This window comes from Trachypithecus francoisi, unplaced genomic scaffold (assembly GCF_009764315.1).
Source record: "Trachypithecus francoisi isolate TF-2019V2 unplaced genomic scaffold, Tfra_2.0 Lachesis_group1, whole genome shotgun sequence".
Taxonomy (NCBI): domain Eukaryota; kingdom Metazoa; phylum Chordata; class Mammalia; order Primates; family Cercopithecidae; genus Trachypithecus; species Trachypithecus francoisi.
Genome location: NW_022681454.1, coordinates 82,321,892 through 82,344,313, shown reverse-complemented (window position 1 = coordinate 82,344,313; position 22,422 = coordinate 82,321,892). Strand labels below are relative to the sequence as shown.

At 40.9% G+C, this 22,422-nt stretch overlaps 1 protein-coding gene across 1 annotated transcript in view; it reads left to right on the top strand.

Annotated features, from left to right (window-relative positions):
* Positions 1-14,481: 14,481 nt before the first annotated feature.
* The window catches only part of OCIAD1 (OCIA domain containing 1), a 63,945-nt gene continuing 56,004 nt past the window's right edge, over positions 14,482-22,422 (top strand). Inside the window, exon 1 of the mRNA XM_033214720.1 lies at positions 14,482-14,502. The gene's annotated coding sequence lies outside the window, so the exon portion shown is untranslated. The remainder of the gene's footprint in view (positions 14,503-22,422) is intronic.

The following is a 22,422-nucleotide window of genomic DNA, read 5'->3' as shown; positions in this document are numbered from 1 at the left end:
GTAAAGACAGTAAAAATAGACATTTTGAATGGACTATTTCTATAAAAGGAAGTAGGAAAACGTGCCACATTTGAAGAAAGTTGTGTCACATAGTTGAAAAAAGATGAGGACACTAGAGAGAATTTATATCCTGCTGTATCCTGATGGGAGTGGTCAAGAAGAGAAGAAAAAATTGTGGATGCAGGGGATATTGAAATCGTTGGTGGGCCAAAGGGATGGGATCTAATGTGGAAATGTTAGCTTCAGATGGGAGCACTGATGGTTTATGCAAGGTAGCAGAAGGGAAGGCAAAGTGCATATCTACAGATCCTGGCAGGCTGATAGATTTAGTGAAGAAAAAATGAGGTGGTTTTTATTCTTATTGCTTCTATTTTCTCCAATTCAAAGGGTGGTCATTATCTAAAAGTTAGAAATGGAGTAAGTATGTTTGAGGTTTGAAGAAAGAAGAGAAGGTGTGAAATAATTATCTAGGAGGGTGGAAAAGGCCAGAGAAAATGTAGCAAGGTTGTTAAACAGAGTCAGGGCTGATTTGAGATGTATGGTTAAAACATTTTTGAAGGAAGACCAGTCAACATAGTTAAATTTTTTTTTTTTTTTTTTTTTTTTTTTTTTTTTTTTTTTTTTTTTTTTTTTTTTTGAGACGGAGTCTCGCTATGCAGCCCAGGCTGGAGTGCAGTGGCACGATCTCGGCTCACTGCAAGCTCCGCCTCCCAGGTTCACGCCATTCTCCTGCCTCAGCCTCCCAAGTAGCTGGGACTACAGGCGCCCGCCACTACGCCTGGCTAATTTTTTTGTATTTTTAGTAGAGACAGGGTTTCACTGTGTTAGCCAGGATGGAGTTACATATTTTTTCTAGCAACGTTCAACTGCTCAGTGCTAGTGTGAAGTAGACAGAGAATTACATTTGTGCTCGCTTCGACAGCACATATACAGAGAATTACATTTAAGACAGAGTTACGTTTCTCCAGAAATAAAAGAAAGTAATGTGCATGGAATGGATAGTGAAGAAGTAGTAGGTCACTGGATTGGCTACTCCAAAGGGTATGGTTGAGTGTGGTGATAAGGGTAGAGCTAGAAAGAGTTCCACCCTTTTAGAGACAGGGTCTTCTTATGTTGCCCAGGCTGAACCTCGAACTCCTGGGCTCAAGCAATCCTCTCATACTCAAGTAGCTAGGATTATAGGCATGAGCCATGGTGCCCTGCTTGCTGTTGAATCTGGACAAGAGTAGGCTTGGAGAAATAGTCCATTCCAGTTTTCTAGGGTAATGCTGGAATGGAGTAGTTGGGATACTGTAATACTGGAAAAAAAGTGAATCAAGTTGAAAATGCAAGGTAACAAAGACAGTAAAAATAGACATTTTGAATGGACTATTTCTATAAAAGAAAGTAGGAAAACATGCCACATTTGAAGAAAGTTGTGCCACATAGTAGAAAAAAGATGAGGACACTAGAGAGAATTTATATCCTGCTATATCCTATATCATGCTGTATGCTATATGGATATATTGCATAGTGAAGTCTGGGCTTTTAGCGTAACCATCACCTGAATAGTGTACACTGTACACATTACGTTTAATTTTTCATCCGCCACTTCCTCCCACTCTTTCACCCTTCTCAGTCTCCATTGTCTATTATTTCACTCTCTATATCCATGTGAACACATTATTGATCATAAGAGTATAGGATTCTAGAAGTCAATATTTTTGTTCTTGCCCATTAGGTCATGAACAATAAAAAAGAAAAATAAATAAATAAACAATATTTTGGGGGTGATATAGTGATATGGTAATAATAAATTCCCATTTATCAAGATATATGACCATGATGGTGTTTTGTTGAAATGGAGTGGAGGAAAATAATATTGGAAATGAGAAGACCACATGTGGTAGCTCACACTTGTAATCCCAGCACTTTGGGAGGCTGAGGCAGGAGGATTGCTTGAGCTCAGGAGTTTGAGACCAGCCTGGGCAACAAAGTGAGACTCTGTCTCTACAAAAAAATAGAAAAAATTAGCTGGGTGTGGTGGTGTATACCTGTGGCCCCAGCTACTCAGGAGGCTGAGGTCACAGGATCACTTGAGTCTAGGAGGTCAAGGCTGCAGTAAGCTGTGATCATACCACTGTACTTCAGCCTGGGTGACAGAGCAACACCCTGTGAGAGAGAGAGAAAAGAGAGAAAAAGGGAGAAAGAAAAAGAGAGAGGGAAAGAGTAAGAGAAGGAAGGAAGAGGGAAGGAAGGAAGGAAGGAAGGGAGGAAGGGAGGAAGGGAGGAAGGGAGGAAGGGAGAAAGGAAGGAGAGAGAAGACTAAGGAACTGAGAGGGTAGGGTGTTTACAAGGATTTTTTTTTGTGGATGCTAAAGTCACCAACCATAGGAGTTTGGGATAGTGATGGACAGAGAGAGAGAAAACTCGATGCTAAAATCTTTGTTGAATAAGCAAGAGTTAGCAAGTGGCTGGTAGATGACTCAATAAAGAAGAATAGTGGTCTGTTGACATGTGCTTCAAAAAAGTTAAGGGGTTTTGTTCATTTTGTTTCCTTTTGTTCTATTTTTAGGAAGAGGAATCATAAAAATACCTAAAAGCAACGACAAGAAACAAGGATATCACCTCTAGGTCCTATAAAAATAGGATGTAGGAGAAAACATAGTGACCACTGAGAGAGCTGAGAGTGTAGTTTCTTCAAAGGTGAGTCAAACTTCAGTTAGAGAAAGAGGAAACATGAATTCCAAAGCACACAGTGGAAGAATTTGTTTGGCTGGGGAGGAGTGGGAAATTGGCTCAGATCCATGAATATACTAAACTGTCTGAATGATAATGAATGAAGCAGCTGGTTTGGACTTCTGTTTGCTCTGAAGTTTACGACATTTGGCATAATGGGATTAATTCTGGTGGTCACCTAAGGGAAGATGGGTATCAGTCTTCTTTTCTTAAAAAATTACAACATGTGGTCGTGTGCGGTGGCTCACACCTGTAATCCCAGCACTTTGGGAGGCCAAGGCAGGCAAATCACGAAGAGAGCAAGACCATCCTGGTGAACATGGTGAAACCCCATCCCTACTAAAAATACAAAAATTAGTTAGGCGTAGTGGTGCACACCTGTAGTCCCAGCTACTCAGGAGGCTGAGGCAGAAGAATCGCTTTAACCTGGGAGATGGAGGTTGCAGTCAGCCGAGGTCATGCCATTGCACTCCAGCCTGGTGACACAGTGAGACTCTGTCTCAAAAAAAAAACAAAAAAAAAAACATGTTTCTTCTTTGGTTCATATTACATGAGTTTACAGCTATAAAAGACAAATGTAAGCATGCTTTCTTTATTTTTAGTTTTATACAGATTAAAGGGGTACAAGTACAGTTTTGCTATATGGATATATTGCATAGTGAAGTCTGGGCTTTTAGTGTAACCGTCACCCGAATAGTGTACACTGTACACATTATGTAATTTTTCATCCCCCACTCCCTCCCACTCTTTCACCCTTCTGAGTCTCCATTGTCTATTATTTCACTCTCTACGTCCATTGAACACATTATTTAGCTCTCACTTACAAGTGAGGACATGTGGTATTTGACTTTCTAAGTTATTTCACTTAAGATAATGGCCTCCAGTTCCACCTGTGTTGCTGCAAAACATGTGAATTCAATATTTTATATGGCTGAGTAGTATTCCATGGTGTGTATGTACCTTTTTTTTTTTTTTTTTGAGATGGAGTCTTGCTCTGTCACCCAGGCTAGAGTGCAGTGGCACAATCTCAGCTCACTGCAACCTCTGCCTCCCAGCTTCAAGTGATTCTCCTGCCTCAGCCTCCTGAGTAGTTGGGATTATAGGTACCCACCACCATGCCAGGCTAATTTTTTGTATTTTTAGTAGAGACAGGGTTTCACCATGTTGGCCAGTCTGGTCTCGAACTACTGAGCTCAGGTGATCCACCCATCTTGGCCTCCCAAAGTGCTGGGATTACAGGTGTGAGCCACTGCGCTTGGCCTAATCCTAGCATTTGGGGAGGCTGAAGCGAGGGGATTGCTCGAGGCCAGGAGTTTGAGATCAGCAAAGGCAACATAGGGAGATATCCCATCTCTACAAAAAAATTTTAAAATTAGCCATGTATGGTTGCACATGCTTGTGGTCCCAGCTACCCTGGAGGCTGAGGTGGGAGGATTGCTTGAGTCGAGGAGTTTGAAGCTGCAGTGTGCGATGATCATGCCACTATACTCTAGCCTGGGTGACAAAGCAAGACCCTGCCTCTAAAAAAAGAAAAAAAAGAGAAAAAAATAATTGCTGTTATTATATTATTTTCTTTTTGGCAGTTGCAATATTAATTCCTAACTGTTAAACACTTATTAACATTCACCATTTATCTGGATATTGTTTAAAAATTCAAAGCAGCTCAGAGCAAATGAAATTAGCAACGGTTTAAAACAAAACCAAACCGAGTGAAAACTTACAGGCTGCTAAGTGTTTATCCAACAATGAACTGTGCTGGATAAATAGAAGGAGGACTACAGTTCAAAGAATTTAAACTCATGTCCCAACAAGCTAAAAGGTATTAAAAGTCTGAGTCTAACAGCCTTTTACCCACCCTCCAATACTCTTAACATAAATTAATGACACAGAATGATATTTGAAACAATGGGTGTTTTATTTTAACATTTCAAGTCCAAGGTGTTAACGTTTATTATTGGAGTTTGGAATGCCCAGATGGCTGCACTAGGAAACTGATCAAACATCCTTGAGCCTTGTTGGAATGCTACATACGGTTAATACATATAGCCCCAGCTTTGTACCTGATTTCTTAGCCCTTAGTAGGAGAGAGGCAGGTGGCAGCCTTGCCAGCTGTGTGGCCTTCCCTTCTATCCTGCTAAAAGTGGTATGATAGTAGGAAGAGGGCTGATTTTACCAGTGCAGGTGGTCCAAGCAATTTTATAATATGCTATTATTATAGTGATTTTGAGTAAGTCTTAATGAAAGCTATATTTAAAGTATAGTGGAGAGATAGATGACAAATAAGATTTGATTAAAATGATTTAAAAACCAGAACATTTCCATAAAAGTTTGAAATAGATGGCTCTTTTGTGCTCAATCTTTTCCATCTTTATAACTTCACCTATGTGCATTGTATAGTCATTATTCCCCTTGAGAAAAGCCTCGTTTCCAGATTATTTTCCTCCTCAAGTCCTTTCCCAAAGCAGCTGCCAAAATCAACTTCCTCTGTTGCCATTCTGACAATGTCACTCCCTTCCTAAAATTCCCTTTAATGGCCCCTGTTGGTCTTTGTGTGAGAGGCAGACTTCTTGCACTGCCTTTAGGACAAACACACTATGTCTTTATTTAAGGCTCAGATTTATTTAAGGCTCCTGTCTATTTTTACAAATCCACATGTCATTTCCCTATCTATGTAGACGGATTACCTTTCAATGCCTTGACTTCTTTATGTTCATTAATGTTTAGATTGTAAATATTTTCTCCAGTTTTGGCCAATAAGAGTTCCTTGTTTTACTGCTATTTTCCTTTCTCATCTCTATCCCAGTGCAAATCTACACATCTACACACACTAAAAACCTCTGGAGCTATTCCAAAATTTGATTATTTTTGAAAAACTATACAAGAAATCATGCACTAAAAATTTTTATCTGATTAAAAACTAGACAACCTCAAAAACAAAGTACTTTTAAAGGATAAAAGTAATATTGTGGAATTTCCCTAAGGCATGAAAAGACCTTTCAAAATGAATCACACGGCTGGGTGTGGTGGCTCATGCCTGTAATCCCAGCACTTTGGGAGGCCAAGGCAGGTGGATCACCTGAAGTCAGGAGTTCAAAACCAGCCTGGCCAACATGGTGGGACCCCGTCTCTATTAAAAAAAAATACAAAAATAAACCGAGCATGGTGGCAGATGCCTGTAATCCCAGCTACCTTGGGAGGCTGAGGCAGGAGAATTGCTTGAACCTGGGAGGCAGAGGTTGCAGGGAGCCAAGATTGTGCCATTGCACTCCAGCGTGGGTGACAAGAGTGAAACTTCACATCAAATAAATAAATAAGTCACAGGAAAAAATATCCAATGTTATGATCATGGGCAACTTCTAGGAAAAGGTTCTCCAGATTCTGAAACACACTAATGCTATGTTCTTTTTTTTCACCTTTTTTTTTCTTTTTAACCTAGAAAACTTGAATTCAAGACCTACCTTTGTTATTTGCAAATTGTGTGATTTTTGTCATTTAATCCCTTTGAGCATCAGCTTCTTGTTGGTAAAGCGGAAATAACAATACCTGTATGGGCTTTTTGGACAATTCAATGGCATTTGTAAAGTAAAAAGCGCTGTACGAATACAAGAGATTATTATTACTTCCTTCAAGTGTTTTTCTTTTGATTGTGAACTTTCCCAGGATTTCCCTCCTCATACACTTTTATTTATTTTATTTTTTAGAGACAAAGTCTTGCTCAAAGGCTGGAGTGCACTCGTGCTGTAATAGCTCCCTGAAGCCTCAAATTCCTGGGCTCAAGTGATCCTCCTGCCTCAGCCCCTGGAGGAGCTAGGACTGCAGGGGTGCACCACCATGCCTGGCTAATTTTTTGTTTTTTATTTGATACAGGTGGGAGTCTCACTATGTTGTCCAGGCTGGTCTCGCATTCCTGGCTTCAAGTAGTCCTCTTGCCTTGGCCTCCCAAAGTCCTGGAATTAGAGGCATGAGTCACCCCACCTGGCCCCACACATTTTTATCTGGGTGTAAATCTAGTAGTGCTGTTACAGACCTACCATCTAAATGGGAAATTGTGCTAAAGTTCTCTGAGATACTGATATTATTGCTAACATTTTTTTCTCTCAACCATTATTGCATTTTATAGGAAACCAGACATACTAATTTCATTTTTTCATTATAATTTTAAAAATATAGAAAGCTTATAGGAGAAAAAAAATGTATTGGTAACTTCACCATCCCTTCCCCCCACCCTACCCCCCCCCAAAAAAAACAACTATTACAATTTTGGCGTATTTTTTTCATATTTTCTCCAGGCACCTTAAAGGAATTATCTAATTTATTCTTCAAAACAACCTTGTGACCTAGGCGCTATTACCATGTTCTACTTTTCACAGAAGAATAAAGGTCAGTTCAGAGACATGAACTTGCTCAAAGTCATATAGGTCAGGTGATCAGGTTAGGAATTGAATCCTGGCCGCCTGCTGCTATATATATAGTCAATATAAAAAAAAGTTTAAATAAGAAAATGTATAGATTTTTGGGGGGGCGGAGCAAGATGGCCGAATAGGAACAGCTCCAGTCTCCAACTCCCAGCGTGAGTGACACAGAAGACCGGTGATTTCTGCATTTTCAACTGAGGTACTGGGGTCATCTCTCTAGGGAGTGCCGGACAATCGGTGCTGGTCAGCTGCTGCAGCCTGACCAGCGTGAGCTGAAGCAGGGCGAGGCATCACCTCACCTGGAAGCGCAAGGGGGAAGGAAATCTGTTTTCCTAGCCAGGGGAACTGAGACACACAACACCTGGAAAATCGGGTAACTCCCACCCCATTACTGCGCTTTAAGGAAACAGGCACACCAGGAGAATATATCCCACACCTGGCCGGGAGGGTCCCACGCCCACGGAGCCTCCCTCACTGCTAACACAGCAGTCTGTGGCGATCTATCCGCAAGGTAGCAGCGAGGCTGGGGGAGGGGCGCCCGCCATTGCTGAGGCTTAAGGAGGTAAACAAAGCCGCTGGGAAGCTCGAACTGGGTGGAGCTCACAGCAGCTCAAGGAAACCTGCCTGTCTCTGTAGACTCCACCACTGGTGACAGCCCACAGCTGAGGTCCAATAGGGAAAGCAGCGGGGGCCGGTGCAGAGGCGAACGACTCTGTCTGACAGCTTTGGGGAGAGCCGTGGATCTCCCAACGCGGAGGTTGAGATCCGAGAATGGACAGACTGCCTGCTCAGGTGGGTCCCTGACCCCTGAGTAGCCTAGCTGGGAGACACCCCCCACTAGGGGCAGTCTGACACCCCACACTTCACAGGGTGGAGTCATCCCTGAGAGGAAACTTCCAAAGGAAGAATCAGACAGGTACACTCGCTGTTCAGCAATATTCTATCTTTGGCAACCTCTGCTGCTGATACCCAGGCAAACAGGGTCTGGATTGGACCTCAAGCAATCTCCAACAGACCAACAGACAGTCCTTCTGACTGTCAGACGGAAAACTATCAAACAGGAAGGACACCTACACCAAAACCCCATCAGTACATCACCGTCATCAAAGACCAGAGACAGATAAAAGCACAAAGATGGGGAAGAAGCAGGGCAGAAAAGCTGGAAATTCAAAAAATAAGAGCGCATCTCCCCCTGCAAAGGAGCGCAGCCCATCTCCAGCAACGGATCAAAGCTGGTCAGAGAATGACTTTGACGAGATGAGAGAAGAAGGCTTCAGCCCATCAAACTTCTCAGAGCTAAAGGAGGAATTACGTACCCAGCGCAAAGAAACTAAAAATCTTGAAAAAAGAGTGGAAGAATTGACAGCTAGACTAATTAATGCAGAGAAGATCATAAACGAAATGACAGAGATGAAAACCATGACACGAGAAATACGTGACAAATGCACAAGCTTCAGTAACCTACTCGATCAACTGGAAGAAAGAGTATCAGCGATTGAGGATCAAATGAATGAAATGAAGTGAGAAGAGAAACCAAAAGAAAAAAGAAGAAAAAGAAATGAACAAAGCCTGCAAGAAGTATGGGATTATGTAAAAAGACCAAATCTATGTCTGATTGGGGTGCCTGAAAGTGAGGGGGAAAATGGAACCAAGTTGGAAAACACTCTTCAGGATATCATGCAGGAGAACTTCCCCAACCTAGTAGGGCAGGCCAACATTCAAATTCAGGAAATACAGAGAACACCACAAAGATACTCCTCCAGAAGAGCAACTCCAAGACACATAATTGCCAGATTCACCAAAGTTGAAATGAAGGAAAAAATCTTAAGGGCAGCCAGAGAGAAAGGTCGGGTTACCCACAAAGGGAAGCCCATCAGACTAACAGCAGATCTCTCGGCAGAAATTCTGCAAGCCAGAAGAGAGTGGGGGCCAATATTCAACGTTCTTCAAGAAAAGAATTTTCAACCCAGAATTTCATATCCAGCCAAACTAAGTTTCATCAGTGAAGGAGAAATAAAATCCTTTACAGATAAGCAAATGCTTAGAGATTTTGTCACCACCAGGCCTGCCTTACAAGAGACCCTGAAGGAAGCCCTAAACATGGAAAGGAACAACCGGTACCAGCCATTGCAAAAACATGCCAAAATGTAAAGACCATCGAGGCTAGGAAGAAACTGCATCAACTAACGAGCAAAATAACCAGTTAATATCATAATGACAGGATCAAGTTCACACATAACAATATTAACCTTAAATGTAAATGGACTAAATGCTCCAATTAAAAGACACAGACTGGCAAACTGGATAAAGAGTCAAGACCCATCAGTCTGCTGTATTCAGGAGACCCATCTCACATGCAGAGACATACATAGGCTCCAAATAAAGGGATGGAGGAAGATCTACCAAGCAAATGGAGAACAAAAAAAAGCAGGGGTTGCAATCCTAGTCTCTGATAAAACAGACTTTAAACCATCAAAGATCAAAAGAGACAAAGAAGGCCATTACATAATGGTAAAGGAATCAATTCAACAGGAAGAGCTAACTATCCTAAATATATATGCACCCAATACAGGAGCACCCAGATTCTTAAAGCAAGTCCTTAGAGACCTACAAAGAGACTTAGACTCCCATACAATAATAATGGGAGACTTCAACACTCCACTGTCAACATTAGACAGATCAACGAGACAGAAAGTTAACAAGGATATCCAGGAATTGAACTCATCTCTGCACCAAGCAGACCTAATAGACATCTATAGAACTCTCCACCCCAAATCAACAGAATATACATTCTTCTCAGCACCACATGCACTTATTCCAAAATTGACCACATAATTGGAAGTAAAGCACTCCTCAGCAAATGTACAAGAACAGAAATTATAACAAACTGTCTCTCAGACCACAGTGCAATCAAACTAGAACTCAGGACTAAGAAACTCAATCCAAACCGCTCAACTACATGGAAACTGAACAACCTGCTCCTGAATGACTACTGGGTACATAACGAAATGAAAGCAGAAATAAAGATGTTCTTTGAAACCAATGAGAACAAAGATACAACATACCAGAATCTCTGGGACACATTTAAAGCAGTGTGTAGAGGGAAATTGATAGCACTAAATGCCCACAAGAGAAAGCAGGAAAGATCTAAAATTGACACTTTAACATCACAATTAAAAGAACTAGAGAGGCAAGAGCAAACACATTCAAAAGCTAGCAGAAGGCAAGAAATAACTAAGATCAGAGCAGAACTGAAGGAGATAGAGTCACAAAAAACCCTCCAAAAAATCAATGAATCCAGGAGTTGGTTTTTTGAAAAGATCAACAAAATTGACAGACCACTAGCAAGACTAATAAAGAAGAAAAGAGAGAGGAATCAAATAGACGCAATAAAAAATGATAAAGGGGATATCACCACCGACCCCACAGAAATACAAACAACCATCAGAGAATACTATAATGCCTCTATGCAAATCAACTAGAAAATCTAGAAGAAATGGATAATTTCCTGGACACTTACACTCTCCCAAGACTGAACCAGGAAGAAGTTGAATCCCTGAATAGACCAATAACAGGCTCTGAAATTGAGGCAACAATTAATAGCCTACCCACCAAAAAAAGTCCAGGACCAGATGGATTCACAGCTGAATTCTACCAGAGGTACAAGGAGGAGCTGGTACCATTCCTTCTGAAACTATTCCAATCGATAGAAAAAGAGGGAATCCTCCCTAACTCATTTTATGAGGCCAACATCATCCTGATACCAAAGCCTGGCAGAGACACAACAAAAAAAGAGAATTTTAGACCAATATCCCTGATGAACATCGATGCAAAAATTCTCAATAAAATACTGGCAAACCGGATTCAGCAGCACATCAAAAAGCTTATCCACCATGATCAAGTGGGCTTCATCCCTGGGATGCAAGGCTGGTTCAACATTCGCAAATCAATAACGTAATCCAGCATATAAACAGAACCAAAGACAAGAACCACATGATTATCTCAATAGATGCAGAAAAGGCTTTTGACAAAATTCAACAGCCCTTTATGCTAAAAACGCTCAATAAATTCGGTATTGAGGGAACGTACCTCAAAATAATAAGAGCTATTTACGACAAACCCACAGCTAATATCATACTGAATGGGCAAAAACTGGAAAAATTCCCTTTGAAAACTGGCACAAGACAGGGATGCCCTCTCTCACCACTCCTATTCAACATAGTGTTAGAAGTTCTGCCTAGGGCAATCAGGCAAGAGAAAGAAATCAAGGGTATCCAGTTAGGAAAAGAAGAAGTCAAATTGTCCCTGTTTGCAGATGACATGATTGTATATTTAGAAAACCCCATCGTCTCAGCCCAAAATCTCCTTAAGCTGATAAGCAACTTCAGCAAAGTCTCAGGATACAAAATTAATGTGCAAACATCACAAGCATTCTTATACATCAGTAACAGACAAGCAGAGAGCCAAATCAGGAATCAACTTCCATTCACAATTGCTTCAAAGAGAATAAAATACCTAGGAATCCAGCTTACAAGGGATGTCAGGACCTCTTCAAGGAGAACTACAAACCACTGCTCAGTGAAATCAAAGAGGACACAAACAAATGGAAGAACATACCATGCTCATGGATAGGAAGAATCAATATCGTGAAAACGGCCATACTGCCCAAGGTTATTTATAGATTCAATGCCATCCCCATCAAGCTACCAATGACTTTCTTCACAGAATTGGAAAAAACGGCTTTAAAGTTCATATGGAACCAAAAAAGAGCCCGCATTGCCAAGACAATCCTAAGTCAAAAGGACAAAGCTGGAGGCGTCACGCTACCTGACTTCAAACTATACTACAAGGCTACAGTAACCAAAACAGCATGGTACTGGTACCACAACAGAGATATAGACCAATGGAACAGAACAGAGTCCTCAGAAATAATACCACACATCTACAGCCATCTGATCTTTGACAAACCTGACAAAAACAAGAAATGGGGAAAGGATTCCCTATTTAATAAATGGTGCTGGGAAAATTGGCTAGCCATAAGTAGAAAGCTGAAACTGGATCCTTTCCTTACCCCTTATACGAAGATTAATTCAAGATGGATTAGAGACTTAAATGTTAGACCTAATACCATAAAAACCCTAGAAGAAAATCTAGGTAGTACCATTCAAGACATAGGCATGGGCAAGGACTTCATGTCTAAAACACCAAAAGCAACACCAGCAAAAGCAAAAATTGACAAATGGGATCTAATTAAACTAAAGAGCTTTTGCACAGCAAAAGAAACTACCATCAGAGTGAACAGGCAACCTACAGAATGGGAGAAAATTTTTGCAACCTACTCATCTGACAAAGGGCTAACATCCAGAATCTACAAAGAACTCAAACAAATATACAAGAAAAAAACAACCCCATCAAAAAGTGGGGAAAGGATATGAACAGACATTTCTCAAAAGAAGACATCCATACGGCCAACAGACACATGAAAAAATGCTCGTCATCACTGGCCATCAGAGAAATGCAAATCAAAACCACAATGAGATACCATCTCACACCAGTTAGAATGGCAATCATTAAGAAGTCAGGAAACAATAGATGTTGGAGAGGATGTGGAGAAATAGGAACACTTTTACACTGTTGGTGGGATTGTAAACTAGTTCAACCATTATGGAAAACAGTATGGCGATTCCTCAAGGATCTAGAACTAGATGTACCATATGACCCAGCCATCCCACTACTGGGTATATACCCAAAGGATTATAAATTACTCTACTACAAAGACACATGCACACGTATGTTTATTGCGGCACTATTCACAATAGCAAAGACTTGGAATCAACCCAAATGTCCATCTGTGACAGACTGGATTAAGAAAATGTGGCACATATACACCATGGAATACTATGCAGCCATCAAAAAGGATGAGTTTGCGTTCTTTGTAGGGACATGGATGCAGCTGGAAACCATCATTCTTAGCAAACTATCACAAGAAGAGAAAACCAAACACCGCATGTTCTCACTCATAGGTGGGAACTGAACAATGAGATCACTTGGACTCGGGAAGGGGAACATCACACACTGGGGCCTATCAGGGGGAGGGGGGAGGAGGGAGGGATTGCATTGGGGAGTTATACATGATATAAATGTTATGCACATGTACCCTAGAACTTAAAGTATAATAAAAAAATTAATTAATTAATTAATTAAAAAAAAAGAAAATATATAGAAAGCAAAAATCCCCTGTATGCCAGTCTCCAAAGAGAAACTCCATCCACTTTCTCTCTTTCTCTCTATTTTTGAGTTGAACACTCGTAATAGTTTGGTATATATTCTTCCAGGATTATTATTTTTATTTTATTTTATTAGAAGTGTTTTTACCTTAATTTTAGGGGGTATATACTAGGTACAATTTTTATTTTCTTTTTTGACAAAAAAATGAATTCATCTATATGTGTCTTGCATCTTGCCTTTTTGGCTTTGCTGTATTTCATAGACACCTTTTCATGTTGGTCCATGTATTAATCAGGACTCTTTATAGCAAAAATTAGACACCAGTTCAAACTACATTAGATTAAAAAAGGATTTCTTTTCTGCAAAGTCCAGAGGTATATCTGTACTCCATGTGCAGCTGGATCCAACTATTTTAAAGATAGCATCAAGAAACCTCTTTCTTCCATTCTGGTCTCTGCTTTCCTCTGTAGTGACTTCCTTCCCGGGCAGGCATCAACAGTTGAGCAATCCCAGTGGAAGCAGTATGCCTTTTGCCAATACTTTCAGCTCAAATCTCAGTGTGGACAAGAGCCTAGCTTGAGTCGTGAGCCCATAGGTAGAACCAAGGGGTGGAATCAGCCTCAACATCACCACACTAACTGAAAGTGAGGAACGCGTTGTTTTGCAAAAGAAAATCAAGGCGTTGCTACCAAAAGAAGGAAGAGAGCCATCTGGGAAGCTACAACAATAAGCATTTGCTATGGTACATATCGATCTGCTTATGATGTGAGCTAGTTGTTTTTGGCAATTGGATTACAGTTTAGTTCAACTATTGTTTTTAGAGAAGGGGTCTTGCTCTGCTGCTCGAGCTGGAGTACGGGGGTGTGACTGTAGCCCACTGCAAATAAATATGGAGGAAGTGACAGCGTGTGACCTCTGACACTAGGTCATAAAGGCATTGCAGCTTCCTCCTCTCTTTCTCAGATCACTTACTCTGCAGAAGCCTGATGCCTGATCATGAGGACACTCAACCAGCACTAAGAAGATGAACTGAGATCCCTGCTAGCAATCATGTTAGTAAGCTGCCTTGGAAGTGGATACTGCAGCCCCAAGAGAGCCTTCAGATGATTGTAACCCCAGCCTACATCTTGATCACAGCCTGGTAAGAGACCCTGAGCCAGAACCACACAGCTAACCCACTCCCAAATTTCTGAGCCACAAAAACTATGAGATAATAAACGTATGTTGTTTTGAGCTGCTAAATCTTGGGATATTCTATTACACAGCAATGGATAACTAATATAGGGACTATACAGATGGTAAGCAATTTGAATCCTTGTTTGGTCAATTCTATAACTTACTTTAGATAAATGTGAAAAAAGACATAAGATTGATAATGTGGTAATAATCCCAGCTACTCAGGGGAGAATCACTTGAGCCTGGGAGTTCAAGGCTGCAGCAAACTGTGATTGTGCCACTGTACTCCAGCCTGGGTGACAGAGCAAGACTCCCATCTCTTAAAAAAAAAGAAAAAAAATTATCAGAAATCTCTCTTGTCCCTTTTATGCAAATTTTCCTTTGTATTGTATATTCCAGTCTGTTTAGTTAACAGTTGTTTAGAAAAAAAATTGTTTAATGCTGAGCAATTTTATTTTTGTATTTTGGGGGTATATGAATCATACAGTTATGTGCTGGCTTTATAAACTAATGATCTCTAGAAAAGATAATATTCATACTCTTGTTTTCTAAAATTAAGTCCATCTCAATTTTCTTCATTCAGTTTCATGTCTGGCTTCTTTAGCATTTGTCATTTAAATTTGGAAAAACAGGCCGGGCATGGTGGTGGCTCACGCCTGTAATCCCAACACTTTGGGAGGCTGAGGCAGGCAGGTCACCTGAGGTCAGGAGTTCAAGACCAGCCTGGCCCACATGGTGAAACCCTGTCTCTACTAAAAATACAAAAATCAGCCACACGTGGTGGCAGGCGCCTGTAGTCCCAGCTACTAGGGAGGCTGAGGCAGGAGAATGGCTTGAACCCAGGAGGCGGAGATTGCAGTGAACCAAGATCATGCCCCTGTGTTCCAGCCTGGGTGACACTGACACTCTGTCTCAAAAAATAAATAAATAAATAAATTTGGAAAAACATTTTAAAGAAAATATTACAGTTTTTTGCTTTGATTAGAACAGTTTTTTGGACAACTTTGGAAAAGGACTTTGCATTTGTTAGTTTTCATTCTTAAATCACTTTTATGATTTTTTTTCTTTTTCTCTTTTCTACTCAGGAACACTCTACCATTTTCTTTAAATTTATAAAGAATGTTTAAAACTCATTTCAAATTCTGGATGTTTAAATTAGACAACAGATACACAGAATAAGATTGATTGGGCTCATCACACTCTGTTTGATAGCACAGAATTATCACTGCCCTTGCCCTTTTAAATTAACTTTTTTTTTCTTTTTTTTCTTTTTTTGAGACGGAGTCTCGCTCTGTTGCCAGGCTGGAGTGCAGTGGCATGATCTTGGCTCACTGAAACCTCTGCCTACCAGGTTCAAGAGATTCTCCTGCCTCAGCCTCCCGAGTAGCTGGGACTACAGGCGCGTGCCACCACGCCCGGCTAATTTTTTTGTATTTTTAGTAGAGACAGGGTTTCACCATCTTAGCCAGAATGGTCTCGATCTCTTGACCTCATGATCCGCCCACCTCGGCCTCCCAAATCCCTGTGCTGGGATTACAGGCCTGAGCTACTGCACCTAGCCCATTTCTTTCTTTTTTGAGGTAGGATCTTGCTCTGTTGCCCAGACTGCAGTGCAGTGGTGCCATCATAGCTCACTGCAGCCTCAAACTCCTGGGCTCAAGCGACTCTCCTGCCTTAGCCTCTGGGGTAGCTGGGACCACAGGCACACACCACCAACAGGTGGCTATTTTTTTCAACATTTTTGGAGAGACAGCGTCTCGATATGTTACCCACACTGGTCTCAAACTTCTAGCCTCAAGTGATCCTCCCACCTCAACCTCCTGAGTAGCTGAGACTACAGTGCTTATGAATTTGTTTAAAATGCAGATTCTGATTGAGTAGGTCTGAGCAGGAGCTCAGGAGGAGTTCAGGTTTATAGTGAGCTATGATTGAGCCACTGCACTCCAGCCTGGGTGAAGAGCAAGCTCCTGTCTCCAAAAAGAAAAAGAAAAAGAAAAAGAAAAAAAAAAAAAAAATCCGAGAGGCACTGATCTAGAGCAGGGACTAGATCTAAATCCCGGATCTACCACTTATTAGCAATATGAACTTCAGTAAATTATATGCCACCCTTGTATCTCAACTTCCTCATCTATAGAGTGAGGAGTGAGGATAATACTACCAAGTATCTATCAGGTTGTTATAAGGATTCATATTATATTGCTCTAAAGTGTTTAGAACAGTACCTGACTCATACCAAGTGTGTAATAAATGTTAGGCATTATTATTAATTCCCTTTCTTGCCTCTTTTTAAAAGTATGTTTCTTGATCTCTTCTTTGCGTCATTTTAATCACTGGCTTCCAGTTGCAGGCTGGCCCAAGCAAAATCAACTGAGAGCACTTAAAAATTTAGATTCCTCCTTCTCATCTCTGATGATTCTGCTTCAGTAGATTTGGGGAGGGGCTCCAGAGAATCTGTATTTTAAAAACTTCCCAAGGTGATTTGATGCTCAAAGTCATTGTTTTAAACGTGAGTGTTTCCCAGGGTTCATTTTACTCTTTTGCTACTACGACATCAGCTTCATCTGTGGCCTGATGTCTGTAGCCTGGCTGTTTTCCTGAGCCCCAGATCAGGCACTGTCGCTTTGTATCAGAAGAATTTTACACGTGTCATTTTATTTAGTTCTCAAAATAAGAGGTGGATACTATTAAAATACTATTTTTAAAAACAAGGGGACCAAAGCACACTCAGTGTCATAGAGCTAGTAGCTCCAGACCAATACATCCAACTGTTCACTACAGCTCTTCACTTGGGTATTCTGCTATGTGTTGTGCATGCTCTCTCCAAAACCCAGGTATTGCAAATGTGATGATATTAAGAGGTGGGGCTAGCTGAGGGCAGTGGCTCAAGCCTGTAAGCCCAGCACTTTGGGAGGCCAAGGCAGGAGGATCACTTGAGCCCAGGAATTCAAGACCAGACTAGACAAGTTGGTGAAAATTCATCTCTACAAAAAATACAAAAAAAATTAGCTGGGTGTGGTGGCATGCATCTGTAATCCCAGCTACTCAGGAAGCTGAGGTGGTTCAATTACCTGAGCCTGAGAGTTTGAGGCTACGGTGAATGGTGATTGCACCACTGCACTCCAGCCCGGGTGACAGGGTGAGACCTATCTCCAAAAAATAAATAAATAAATAAATAAAAAAGAAAAAAGATAGTGCCTCAAGGGATGATCCCTTGAGGGCTGCTCCCTTATTAATGGGATTAAGGACCTTATAGAAGAGGCATCGCAGCATTTGACTGGCTTGCCCTAACTCCTTCCTCCCCTCTGGAGGAACACATGAAAACATCGTGTTCCTCCCCTCTGAAGAATGCAGCCCTCACCATACAATTGAACCTGCTGGTGCACTGATCTTGGACTTCTCAGCCTCCTACAAGATATACATTTCTGTTTTTGGTAAATTACCCAGCCTGTGGCATTCTGTTATAGCAGCACAAAGGAACTAAGACAATTGTAAACTCAGCACATCCAACACTCAGCTGATATACTTCTCTCCCTCAATAAAATTTTTCTCCCTCTAGTATTCTCTAGGGCAGTCAGGGGTTCTACCACCCAGTACTGTTACTAAACCTGAGAGTCATTCTTGTCCTCTTCCTCTTTAACAACCCTCCTTAGTTGGTAACCACATCCTTTTGATTATATGTTTTTATTATTTCTTAAATCTGTTCACCTATCTTTATCACCACGTCAACCATCTTAGTTCAAGCCTTTTTTATTCTTTTTCCTTGTATTACTAAAACAGCCTTAATTAATATAGCTGTTCTCCTTTCCTTTAATTTAATCTGTTACCTACACAGCTCATAGTGATTTTTCTACAATTCAAATCTTATTTTTATTTATTTATTTATTTTTGAGACGGAGTAGCTGGGACTACAGGCACATGCCGCCACGCCTGGCTAATTTTTTTGTATTTTTAGTAGAGACGGGGTTTCACCACATTAGCCAGATGGCCTCGATCTCCTGACTTCATGATCTGCCCACCTCGGCCTCCCAAAGTGCTGGGATTACAGGCGTGAACCACGGTGCCCAGCCCAAATCTTATTTTATTTCCATTTCCTTGTTTAAAATCCATCTATGGCTTCCCTATTGCCTTCAAGATAAAATGTAAAGGCCAGGCACGGTGGCTCACGCCTGTAATCCCAGCACTTCGGGAGGCCAAGGTGGGCAGATCACCTGAGATCAGGAATTTGAGACCAGCCTGGCCAACTTGGCTAAACCCCGTCTCTACTACAAATACAAAAAAATTAACTGGGAGCGGTAGTGGTCGCCTATAATCCCAGCTACTTAGGGAGGCTGAGGCAGGGAGTATTGCTTGAACCTGGAAGGTGGAGATTGCAGTGAGTCGACTGCGCCACTGCACTCTAGCCTGGGTGACAGAGTGAGACTCCATCTCAAAAAATAAATGAATAAATAAATAAATAAATAAATAAAATAAATAAATATTTTAAAAGTTAAAAAAAGTTAAAATGTAAAATCCTAATTATGACATTTGAGGCCCTTCATGATATGGCCTCTGTCTACCTTATCAGCTCTTATCACCTTCTCTCTGCCACCTTATTCTCTAGCTATTACTAATAACATTGGTAGGATGCCCAAGCACCCCACTCTTTCACCTGTTTGTGCATATGCTGCACTTTCTGCCCTAAGCACCCATTCCTTTATTCTTCCCCTGGCTAACTAATTGCAGTCCCTCAAAATCACCTCTCCCAGAAAGTTTGCCCTGCTATGTTTTCCTCTAATGACCTAGGCTCCCTTTAATCACAGTAGTGACTTTATTGTATTATAAATTGCAGACTTAAGTACTTAACCATATGGGTTCCAAAATCAGACTGTTTGGATTTGAATGCTAGTATCACTGGTTACTAGCTCTGTGACATTGAGTGTTCTTCTTAATTTCAGTGCTTTGGTCCCCTTGTTTGTAAAATATTATTTAATACTATCCACCTCTTATTTCGAGAACTAAATGAAATGATACATGTAAAATTCTTAGAACAGTGCCTGGTGCTTGAGAAATATTAGGTATTATTATTAGCTCTGCCAAAAATGTCTAGATTTTTAGGAGCAGAGTGCATTAGCTTTTTAGGAACTGGGTGTGTGTGTGTGTGTGTGTGTTTAAGAGATGAGATCCTACTACATTGTCTAGGCAGACCTCGAACTTCCTGGGCTCAAGGGATACTCTTATCTGTCCCTGGCATATAATATATACTCACTAATGACTATAATTTATTTATTTATTTATTTAGTCTTTTAAGAAATATTAGTTGAGCACCTGAGTGTCAGGCACTGCTCTAGGCACTAGGGATGCATCAGTGAAAATAAATTAAAATCCTGCCTCCTGGTGTTTACCTAGAGACAGACAAGGAATAAGTAAAATGAGAGGTTAGAGTGTAGTAAGTGCTACCAAAGTGGAGCCATAAAAAAAAGGCAGGGAATAGAAGTGGGACAGGAAATGTCTGCAATGGGTAGTGATTGAGGATGGGAGAAAAAGAAGAGAGGAGTTGCAGTTTTCTTTTTTCTTTCTTTCTTTCTTTCTTTTTTTTTTTTGAGACGGAGTCTTGCTCTGTCACTTAGGCTGGAAAGCAGTGGCGTGATCCTCCCAAGATATACCGAGATGTCCAAGGTCTATCTGAGTCAAAGTGCACCCCAAAATTTGGAAATCAGAAAGACAAGAACCAGCGAAGGAAACTGAAAAAGAGTGGTCAGTGAGATAGAGGGAAAAAAGAAAAGGGGGCCAAATTTTGGAACAAGAGAAATGTCTGCAATGGGTAGTGATTGAGGATGGGAGAAAAAGAAGAGAGGAGTTGCAGTTTTCTTTTTTTTCTTTTTTTTTTTTTTTGAGACGGAGTCTTGCTCTGTCGCTTAGGCTGGAGTACAGTGGCGTGATCCTCCCACCTCAGCCTTACAAGTAGTTGGGACCACAGGCACACACTACCATGCCTGGCTAATTTTTTGTGTTTTTAATAGAGACAGAGTTTTGCCATGTTGTCCAGGCTGATCTCAAACTCTTGAGCTCAGGCCATCCACCTGCCTTGGACTCCCAAAGTGCTGGCATTGCAGGTGTGAGCCACTGCACCTGGCCTGATCCCTTCTCATTAGATCTCCCACTACCACCTTGATTCACATCACCATGATCTCTTGCCTAACTTATTGCAGAAGTCCCCTAACTGACCTCCACGTCTTGTTTCACTTTACTCTTAACACAGTAGCCAGAGTGATTTTGTTAAAAGTCAGATAGCCACTCCTTTACTCAGAATCCTCCAAATGGCTTCCATTTCTCCAATAAAAGCCAAAGTCTTTACAATGGCATAGGAGGCCCTGTAGTCTTTCTCCTCCTTTCCTCCAGACCTTATACTCCACCATTCTTTCCCTCATTAATTACACTCCAGCAGCACTGCTCTTGCATTTTCTCAGACATGCCAAGCAGGTACCCATCTTAGGCTCTATGTAATTGCCCTCAGATATCTACATAATACAGTTCACCATTCCTGAGCCTGGGAGGTGGAGGTTCCAGTGAGCCAAGATCGTGCCACTGCACTACAGTCTGGGCAACAGAGTGAGATCCTATCTCAAAATAATAATAATAATGATAATGATAATAATAATAATCATAATAATGAGAAGGGATCAGATTATGGATATACTTTGAAAATAAGTCCAATAGGAGTCACAAAGAAATTTTATGTAGAGTGAGAGAGAAAGAAGAGTCAAGGATGCCTCCACAGATTTTAGTCAAATGAAATGGAAACAGGAACAGCCTTCAAATGAGATGAAGAAGATGAAGAAGACTGAAAAGAAGAGTTTCATTTTTTTTTTTTTTTTCTGTTGTGGTGTTAAAGACCAGGAATTTGGTTTGAGGTATGTAAAGTCTGAGATTCAAATTAGATACATGTAGGCAGACATATGCATCTGAAGATACATATAGGCAGACATATGCATCTGAAGTTCCAGAGAGAGGTCTATACTAGAAAACTAAATTTGGGGCTGGGCACAGTGGCTCATGCCTGTAATCCCAGCACTTTGGGAGGCCAAGGCAGGTGGATCATTGAGGTCAGGAGTTCAAGACCAGCCTGGCCAAGGGTGAAACCCTATCTCTACTAAAAATACAAAAAAAAAAAAAAAAAAAAAATTAGCCAGGCTTGGTGGCACATGCCTGTATTCCCAGCTACTTGGGAGGCTGGGGCAGGAGAATAGCTTGAACCCAGGAGGCGAAGGTTGCAGTGAGCCAAAATCATGCCACTGCACTCCAGTCTGGGCAATAGAGTGAGACTTAGTCTCAAAAACAAAACTAAACTAAATTAAACTAAACTAAACTAAACTAAATTTGGCATTTATCGTATGGTATTTAAAGCCTTGAAACCAGAGGTTACCAAGAAAGTGACTACCGAGATGTCCAAGGTCTAGCTGAGTCAAAGTGCACCCCAAAATGTGGAAATCAGAAAGACAAGAAAGAACCAACAAAGGAAACTGAAAAAGAGTGGTCAGTGAGATAGAGGGAAAAAAGAAAAGGGGGCCAAATTTTGGAATAAGAGAAGAGAATAAAGGAGTGATTGACTGTGTCAAACGCTTTAGAATAGGTCACATAATACAAGGATAGAGAATTGAAAGATTGATTTAATAACACAAAGGTCATGGAGACTTTGACAAGGACATTTGCCTATGGTAAAAGTGTTTGGAGTGAGTCCAAGAGAGACTGGGAAGATAGGAATTGGACACAGGAAGTAGAGATAATTCTTTCAAGGAGTTTTGCCATAAAAGAGCAAATAAATGAGGATGTGAGGTCAGGAAAAGCTTTGGGATTTCTGTTGCTGTTAAAGGTGAGAATCATAACTCATTTATAAGCTGATGGGAAT